Source organism: Porites lutea, chromosome 8 (genome assembly GCF_958299795.1).
Source record: "Porites lutea chromosome 8, jaPorLute2.1, whole genome shotgun sequence".
Lineage (NCBI taxonomy): Eukaryota > Metazoa > Cnidaria > Anthozoa > Scleractinia > Poritidae > Porites > Porites lutea.
Genome location: NC_133208.1, coordinates 8,741,699 through 8,751,698, shown reverse-complemented (window position 1 = coordinate 8,751,698; position 10,000 = coordinate 8,741,699). Strand labels below are relative to the sequence as shown.

At 41.1% G+C, this 10,000-nt stretch overlaps 1 protein-coding gene across 1 annotated transcript in view; it reads left to right on the top strand.

Annotated features, from left to right (window-relative positions):
* Nucleotides 1-10,000, top strand: part of LOC140946565 (uncharacterized) — a 54,029-nt gene that overhangs the window by 30 nt on the left and 43,999 nt on the right. Inside the window, exon 1 of the mRNA XM_073395692.1 lies at nucleotides 1-365. This exon is cut by the window's left edge and continues 30 nt beyond it. The gene's annotated coding sequence lies outside the window, so the exon portion shown is untranslated. The remainder of the gene's footprint in view (nucleotides 366-10,000) is intronic.

Sequence of the window (10,000 nt, the reverse complement as noted above, 5' to 3'; positions counted from 1 at the left end):
TAAATATGACGGCGTTCTGAATTAGCCAGCAAACGTCAGCAATAAAAATAAGCTCATGCCTGCTGTTTTTCAGTTGGTCAAACATTTTTATCAATAATCAATAAACTGGCGCCACCGTTCTGACAAACAGTTGTCTTAACAATTGTCTTTTTGCTCTTGAACGTCTAATTGCTCTAATTTGGGATCTTCCCAAAAATGCATTGAAACATATCCTAGACGTTGAACGTTACCTTTGACTTAAAATTGCTGTACGTATTTGCGTCATTAAGCAACATCGTTCAAGTATAAAACATCCTTATTGATCGTCAGAACCTTATTCACCAAAAGTTGGTAAATACAGCGGATCAAAACAGCTGAAAACTGAGGTACGTAAAGTATAAAACGCTTTACCATAAATGAAAGCCGATAGAGATGTTTTCTACTTACAATATCTCGTAGCCTTTTGATTATCTTTATACTTTGATCATGAACGGCGATATCGACACCACGGCGCCGTATGTGAACATATTTATCTGTTACGGCCAACAGTTAAAGTACCTTTTTTGCTTCACTCTACCCCTTTCAGCCTCTCCTTTCCCCAAGAATTGCTTAATACCCAAACTAGCGAGTTGTAGATATGCTTGATTTATGAGTTGGATTTTAAGTCTTTATTAAAGTCGCCGATGGGTTTTGTGTTAAAGTTGGTGGTGGAAATTGCGAGTTGACTTCGTAAGGCCAAATAACGCTGTGTACTGTAGTTAGTATTTTGTTTCTACTTGTATGCCAAGGCAAGTCACTGGTCACCAGTGAATTAGCATTGTGAGTAGTTAGGTTTAAGTTGTTAAGTAAGTAAGTCGCAATACGAATTGGAGTTTGCAGGTTGGGAGGTAACGTTTAAAAGCCTTCACTATATTTTTTTCACGATTTAAGTGTATTTTTCCCTACCGTGAGGTCACTGAATTAAAAAGATGTACAAAGATGTGTGTTTAATGAAGTCAAATAGAACAGATATTTTTTATATAACATCGAACAATTACTAGTACCTGATATAAGAATACAATTATCCTTTGGGTGAGTAATGCTTTATCGGACTTCTACAAACACCTTGCATTTGTGCAAACTGTTCTTCCCTATATTAAAAGGAAAAATTTCGCTCACATTTTCATGGGACTTTAAACGTTTGTTAGCGGCATAGCATTTTTTGAGACAAAAGGAATTTATTTTATCTTGCGGCTATTAAAAAGGAGTAATGTGCACTTCATTCAATGACGTGAATGTTACTGAAAATAGAAAGTTATCTGAACAGGCCAAAACGTTTTTTACTCCGTTCTTTCATCTAGTGTAGAATCCTAAACACCGACTTATATGTCGTCATATATCTTAGAAATGTTTTGCTCTTCAAAACATGCATCCTTTATCATCGGTCGATTTCTTCTGTTTTTCGCATCTGAAGAAGAAAAGAAGTCATAAAAAAAAATTTTAGCGATGGAATTGAACGTTTTATTTTAGGGTTACAGTTTGATAAAACCGCTCCAGATGAATACAATTCCACTAAAACCGACAAAAAAATTTAATTTGTAATACACACTCACTCCACGCAAGCATACGATCCGCTGAATATCAAACTACAGTCCTGCTAAAATTTCTAATAATTACTCGCATAATTTATACGAATGTTTTGACAATCATCCAATCAAAATCACTTCCGGTTTTTGGATTGTGACATCACTGAACAGTGTGAGCGCCCAACTTTCAGACGACTCCCTCGGACGTTTGCGACTGTATAAGTCTATATAACTCTTTATAAATATATCTGAGGCTTCTTACTTTTTTTCATATGGATGTACTTGGAAGTTTATAAGCCCTGAAGACAGAAACAAGGGTGTTGCTTCCAACCTCAGCGTTTATCGAGTGAGTGATTATCATATCTCCTCAATAAAATGTTTCTGTGACAGGGGAAATTATTTCACAGTTTAACTTATCCTGAAAGCGAAGATCCCCATCTTTTTTACTACTGGATAAACGAGTGAGTTTTTAGCTGTTTTCGTCGGAACTCGAACTTCTAGATTTCTGTTTGCCCTTAGATGTCCTTAAATTTGAGTCTGAAGGATTTAAACAGTCCAGTTAGTTATCTTATAGACTAGATGCGGCAGCTCCAAAGGGGGGAACTTGTCTAGGATTCCTTGCTTAATCTAAGTTTCCTACAACTATTTTAAGTAATAATAGAAACTTGTCGTTACCACAGAAGGAATTAAAAGTTACGAAAGAAAGGAAAGTAAATTCATCTCTGTATCACTTCTTCCTTAAAATGACCATGACACATCAATCATATGGTTAATAAACTATATTTGTAAAAACAAAATGCATTTGTCTCTTTGCGACCAGATGGCGGAATTTGTCAATTTATGCCCATTAGGGCAAGACCGGAAAAATGAAGCATTAATTACAAAACGATCGATGGCGTTTTCAAATGGGCAGCTAACGTCAGTAATAAAAATGAGATCATGCCGGCTGTTTTTGGTCAAACATTTCTATTTGTCAGCCCGATAAGCCGGCACCTCAGGTGACAAAAAACTGTCTTTTTTGCGTTTGAATTTGATTTTTTTGGGGGAGAAGGGTCCTCCTGAAAATATATCGAAACATATCCTGCGTTAAATCTTGTTTGACTTTTAAGAGATTGTCTCTGTAAGAGCGGTCCGGTCGATTTTGCTTGAGACACAGATTTAGCTGATTTCTTGTGTGTTGTAAGACATTCATGTACCTATACTAAAACCACAATCCGTTTGATCGGATCTCTTTATTTTTCAGAGTTTTACGGAAGTTAAATTTCACTCGAGCGAAGGCCTGTCGTGACACTTTTCAAGACGTTAATTTGAGGCAACTTTGGCCGACAATTTACAACAAACTACGGGACTCAGCAAAAAACAAATGCCACAGCAATGTATATTAACTCTATCTTATCCATCGAGGCAACTTTCGTGAACGTCACGTTTCAATCAAGCAAACAGGAAGACTTGAACGACACCTTATCGGTTCGCTTAAGTCACACACGCGAAAACCGATCAAATTCAAGGTACATTTTTGAAAAAGTGAGGCGTTCTTAACTGATCCAACTAATATAGTTAGGAAGTAGGTGCCATAGAAAAGGTAACTACAGAAAAAAACTTTGCGGCCCGACCTTTACTAAAACTCTATAACTCCGTGAACTTACCTAATTTTCGGCAATCTCCAAGTTTTGCCGCCATTTTGAGAGACTTGTCAACATAAAGCGTAGCAGATATAAATCGAGCAGGTAGATCTAAAACCGTCAGAAATACATACGAAAGCATTCAAATGAACTTCACTTTCAATTCAAGGGGCAAAATTTGAAATTGTTCGTTAAACCTACCATTCCTACATCCCCATACGACCATTTCTTTCAACAATTCAAACTTTACAACTAGTATTCGAATTTTCCTCGTCGATTCCACCGTAAGAAATAACCTGTGCCACCCAAGCTTCGCTTCGAATGTGAAGTACCGATCAAACAACATAACTGCTTCATCTTCGAGGCCATATCACGCTGGTATTTTGATTTTCTGATCGATAAGGACGGTGATCAGGAAGTGATCGCCATGTTTACCTCATAAACGTGACCGCTGACCAGCCGCTGAGTGAAAACAGTACGGCGCGGGGTGGTGTAGGTGGCAGACTCATCGTCATAAGATATTCGAATACATGATAAAAAAGCTTTAGGGCTCTCAGTCTAAACAGTGAAGGCATGCTTCGTGGTACAGACAACTTTTATTTTATTCTCATAACTTTTTCCTTTAAATTAGAACTGGTATTAATTAATAGAGTTATTTAAATATTTTTAACCGAGGTACCCATATGACCTTTTTGCTTGTCCTCAGTGGTATAAAATAAGGTGTCTTTTCTTCCAGAACCTTTTATTTATGCGTTATTGCACGGAATCAACACTATACTTAGAAGGTTTGTTTTCAATCATTTTTGCTGTTCCCAAGAATGTATGCAAAATCATTGCTTTATACAAAGCTGACTCTAAAATATGATTTTCCGTAACAGTAACCAATGTCATTTACGTAAGGTGTTAATAAAACTGGCAATGTACAATTTTTAGCGTTTTCCACTTATAAGTCTGACATACAATTGTCAGGTGAACTATGTTAGTTTCAGCTCATTCCTTGATTCGATGTGACCTTTTATCACTAAACCCTATTCTTTTCATTTGCAATTTTCCATTTAAATGGGAGCTCGAAGAAAGTACAGATTTCCTTAAGCATGGAAACAGTAAAATAGTTCAATTTTTCCCCCTGATCGGAGTCATACAAGTAATAAATGTCATAGACAATCGGATGCGTTAAGCCAATTTCTGTTACAACTGATTCGACGGTGGTCATGTGATTCACTTCTTCCTCGTCAGATTTATCGTCAACCACGGTGTTCGGAGACGAACCTGCCCGTCTCCATCTCGAGGAGGACAAACGGAAGAAAAATCCTTGTATTTGGTCTCGGTTAACCACTCTTCCCGGGAAAACAGGCGCTCCTCGTTTTCCCCCTTCGCTTTCCTCATATGTTGCGAGACTTGTCGCATATCCTCTTTCCTTCCAGATTGCTCACCAATTTCAAACTTGGAGGTGAGATACTGCCTTACTTTCTCTGAGAAGCGAGCAGCGCCAAATTTTGGCTTATAAAGTGCCCATCCTTCACTTAAATTCAACTGGAAAGGTTCGCTACCCTGTCTCGCGATAACATTGGTACTGTCGTCTTCTGAAAGGGTAAGGGATGAGAATTTTTCAACCCAGCGTAAATCTAGAGATTTCAAAGCTGTTCTAATGTCAAAAATAAAGGAAATGACCCATGAATGCCAGTGCTCAGTGGAAGGATAATTACACCATCAAGCAGTGACCCAATGGCCCTTGTAGCTGTCTATAATGGAGAGATTGTAAGTTGGTTATGAAAATTACACTTTTTTCTCGTTTGCTTTGACTTTGTGACGTGGTTTTGTCACAATTTGAACAGACACGCGTCACTCTTACGTAATGTTTTAACGGGAAACCAAACAGCATCATTTTATTTCCAAGTAGGTATATATGCAGCCGTTCTTAGCCACCATTTTGCCAGAACAAAGTATATGTATATATTAAGAGTGGTACAAAAAAAACCAGTTTACTTGTAAAAACCTTTGTGTCTTTTATATCTTTACATACTTATAAAAAATTGTAGATGGTAAATGAAAAAGAAAATGTGTCCTGCATAGCAGTCTTTCAAATTTCCTTTTAGCCGACAGGGAGTCGTGGAGAGACATGGGGCGAAGGCAACCCAAAAAATTAGGAGCAGGGGGAGGAGCTTATTTAGCCGGCCTTTTGCATGTATTTGTATATACAATGTGATAAGCGTGGTACACCAAAAAATTGGTTTACTTGTAAAACTCTTTGTCGTTGTCGTATGAAAAAAAAGTACAGGAAAATTGCAAATGAAAAGAATAGGGTTTAGTGATAAAAGGTCACATAGAATCAAGGAATGAGCTGAAACTAACATAGTTCACCTGACAATTGTATGTCAGACTTATAAGTGGAAAATGTCGGTAAGCTTTGCATTGTCTAAGAGTTATGTTATGTTGACAATAGTTGACAAAAAATGAGAGTAATTGACCTCTGTTATTTTGCGTGATATCATTAAGCTGTTTATCTATTAGTAATTTCCGCAGACATTTCCGGAGATAAACCTAGTGATTAATCGAACCAATCACGAACAACTACACGGTTTTTCTAAATCAATCCTTGTGTAACTGATCGGATGCGGGTTAAATAAGAAAAAGGACAATTGAGATAGAAAGAGAGTTGAGTGGAAGCGAACGTGTTTGTTGTAAAAACTAAGAGATCGTGGTTTATATTGGAATAAAACGTGGAAATCTACTTTATCGTGACTTTTGTTGGAGAGCACTGTTCTTGGAGGCGAACAAATCTCCAAACCTGGCACCTCCGACGGGACGTTTGGACAAGCAAACTGCTGAATCTGTTGTGAGTATAATTTTGTCCTGAATTTTCGTCGAGGGAGGAAACAATGACAACTGCAGAGAGCAATCTGGAAACCAAACTTACACAATTGGAAATTAACGTGAAGAAAACTAACGTCGTCATTGAGAGCCAAAACTCAGAGGCTATCGAGCGACATCTACAAACTTTAAAGGCGATCTCGGACAATGTGAATCATTTGAGACTTGAGGTCGAAGCGACGAAAATTGAATCGAAAGTAGACAACGATGCAATTCAAACTTGGAACGACGATGTAGACTCTAAACTACAAGCAGCGGACCTCGAAATCGGGAGGATTCGTAGATGGTTACGCGATCGCGAAAAAGAAGCAGAGATAAACGCAAAGAAGGAACAGCTGCAATTTGAAGAAGAAATCCAAAAGATGAAGCTGCAACTAAAAGCGGACCAACTAGCCAAGACAAAAAGCCAAAACGAAGGAGACGGTCAAGGCTTATCTTCTTGTGGTGTGCAAGCCAAACTACCGAAACTTGTGATTACAAAATTCGATGGTTCCCATATGGATTGGCCACGTTTTTGGGGACAATTTTCGGAGAATATTGACAAGACAAGTGTCGCGCCGATCACCAAATTCACTTATTTACGAGAGTTGGTCACCCCACAGGTTAGCCGGACGATCGAAGCCTTACCTTTCACTGCAGAGGGGTATAACCGCGCGAAGAGCATATTGAAGGAGAAGTTCGGCAAGGACTCGGAAATAATCAAGGCTTACACAAAGGAGATACTCGAACTTCCTACCCTGACGAGCACAAATCCCAAAGCTATAAGCGATTTCAGCGAGAAACTAACCTATTGTGTGCAAGCTTTACAAACGCTAAACAAGCTAGAGCAAGTAAACGGAGCTACTTTGATGACCCTTGACAAATTACCTGGGATTCGTGGGGACCTTGTGCGTACAGACCCAGAATGGGAGAAATGGGATTTCGCGAAACTCAGCGAGGCCATCCGTTTGTGGACAAGAAGAAATCCTGTCGATACGAAATCAAATGAGAGAGATTCGGGTGAACGGCGAAATCAGAAGTGGGATCGATCACGCAAACTCTACCAAGCGCGTGGGCAAGATTTCAATCCCAAAGAATGCGTTTACTGTGGGGATGTCAGTCACAAACCATCGAACTGTCAAAAGATTACTAAAATCGAAGAAAGAAGAGCAATACTAGCGCAGAAGAATTTGTGCTTGAATTGTGCCACACCTAACCATCGCGCCGCGGAATGTTTTAGCAGAGCCACGTGTCAGCATTGCAAAAAACGACATCACACGTCAATATGCGACCGTAACCTTACACCCAAAGATGGAAGAAAGGATAAAAATACCCTGATGACCGCGGGCGGAAGTAACGAGGGAATATTGCCGATAATCCCTATCAAAGTTGACGGGATAATTTGTCGTGCGTTAATTGATACTGGGGCCGGAAGTTCTTACGCTTCAGGGAAGCTAATAGATCTACTCAAGAAGAAACCGTGTGAAACGAAAACAAGACGAGTGGATATGCTTATAAGTTCCCAAGTAACAAAGCTGGAGATGTACGATACACTAGTTGAATCACTGGACGGGGATTTCAGCATGAGTGTTAAACTTACTAAGGTTCACAAAGGAGAACTGTTAACTGTTGATAATCCGCACTATCAACAGTTAATCGACAGCTACAGTCATTTAAGAGGAGTCAAGATTGAAGATTTAGACTCAAAGGAAGAACTTCCCGTGCACGTGGTACTAGGGAGTGGCGAATATGCACGAATCAAAACCGAAACAAAACCGCACATTGGCAAAGATGGAGAACCAATGATGTTATGTTCTTATGATGTTAACTCAAACTAGTCAAACGGATTATAAAGAACTTTGTCGTCTGGATGTCCTAGGTTTAGCAGATTCTTCAGAGCACGATTAACTAGCGGTCTACCGCGAGTTTAAGGAGCAGCTGGTAAGAAACGAAGAAGGATGGTACGAGACAGGTCTGCCATGGCGTGGAAATCACCCCCCTTTACCCTCTAACAAGCAGGGAAGTCTTCGCCGTCTGACTAACCTGAACAAGAAACTTGAGCGTCATGGTTTGACAGCTGAGTACGATCAAATCATTCGAGAACAGAAGCAACAAGGGATCATTGAAGACTGCCCTCTTGAGCCTACTGGAACTGAGTTCTATATTCCTCACAAACCTGTAATACGCGAAGAAGCTGCGAGCACTAAACTACGAGTAGTGTACGACGCCTCAGCCAGAGCTCACGCGAGCGCTCCAACTTTGAACGAATGTTTATACCCAGGGCCCCCGCTACAAAACAAGTTATGGGACGTCTTGGTTCGGCAACGGTTTCACCCTGTAGCGATATTCGGCGACATCCAGAAAGCCTTCTTACAGATACGAATCAAGGAAAATGAGCGTGACGCACTTCGTTTCCAATGGCGCACGAACGAACACTCTAATTTAGAGACTCTCAGGTTCACACGTGCTTTATTCGGTTTGACTTGCTCGCCTTTCCTTCTAGGGGGAGTCATCGAACAGCATTTGCAGTCATGGGAGAGCAAATTGCCGGAAGTTGTGGCTGCACTGCGCAAGAGTTTATACGTGGACGACCTACTGAATGGTGGTCAGACGGCCGAAGAAGCACGAAAACGCAAGAGCACTGCCATTGAGGTATTTGGTGATGCAAAGTTTGCATTGCACAAGTGGAACTCCAACGTTGCCGAATTAGAAGAGACAGATGAACGAGAAAATGTGGACAGTGAACTATCATTCGCCAAGCAGCAGTTAGGTGCGCAGACGAGTGAATCTAAGGTACTTGGGTTGCTATGGAACAAGCAATTGGACACATTGACTGTCACCTTTCCTCAAGACGAGACACCAGCAACCAAAAGAGAACTGCTGAAGAAGCTAGCTAAAGTCTATGACCCTCTGGGTTTGACAACACCATTCACGTTACAAGGGAAGTTGATTTACCGAGACATCTGCAACCAGAAACTACCATGGGACGCACATTTTACTAGAAACCTTACTGAGAGAGTGAAGAAGTGGGAACAGACCCTACCGACTGGTGTGACGGTGCCACGCCCTGTGATGAACTTTAGAGAACCTGTCCTAAGTTTGGAGTTACACGCTTTCGGCGATGCAAGCACGCAGGGAGTAGGCGCTGCCGTTTACGCTGTGATACAACAATCAAGTGGAACTACCCAACGTCTGGTGGCAGCCAGAGGCCGGCTAGCTAAACAGGGACTTACAGTGCCTCGCCTGGAATTGATCTCCGCCCACATGGCAACAAACCTGGCGATTAATTTGAAGAACGCGTTAAATGACCTACCCAGCCCAAAAGTCTATGCCTGGTTAGACAGCACAGTTGCATTACACTGGATTGGCGGCAACGGAGAGTACAAGCAGTTCGTGAGCAACCGAGTTGAGAAGATTCACCAGCGCCCTGAGATCGAATGGAGACATGTGCCAACACATGATAACCCAGCTGACTTAGCAAGTAGAGGAGGACGGATTACTAGTCTATGGCTGAATGGGCCTGAATGGCTTTCGAACAAGGAAAATTGGCCCCCCAATCCAGTGACGTCTGCGTCAGCAGCCACAGAGGAAGAAGCTAAGGTGATCAGGGAAGTGCTTAAAACCAGCCAAACTAAAGATTCTGCGGACGTCATGGATCAGCTACTGGAGAGGCACGACCTGCGCCGCGCGTTGCGAGTGAATGCCTGGGTTGCAAGATTCATACGTAACTGTAGAGGAAGACAGAAACAGTCAGGTCCCTTGTCGAAGTCTGAGATCGATAACGTGAGACGAAGATGGATACTACTAGTACAACAGCGGGATAAACTAAAGCCTCACTTCGAGCACACACAGAAGGCACTTAACTTGCAGACCAATGCCAGTGGTTTACTCGAATGCCATGGGCGAATTCAAGGGAAATACCCGATCTATTTGCCGACAAAAGCTGTTTTACCCGGAAGTTAGTTCAGAAAGTACACTGCGAAA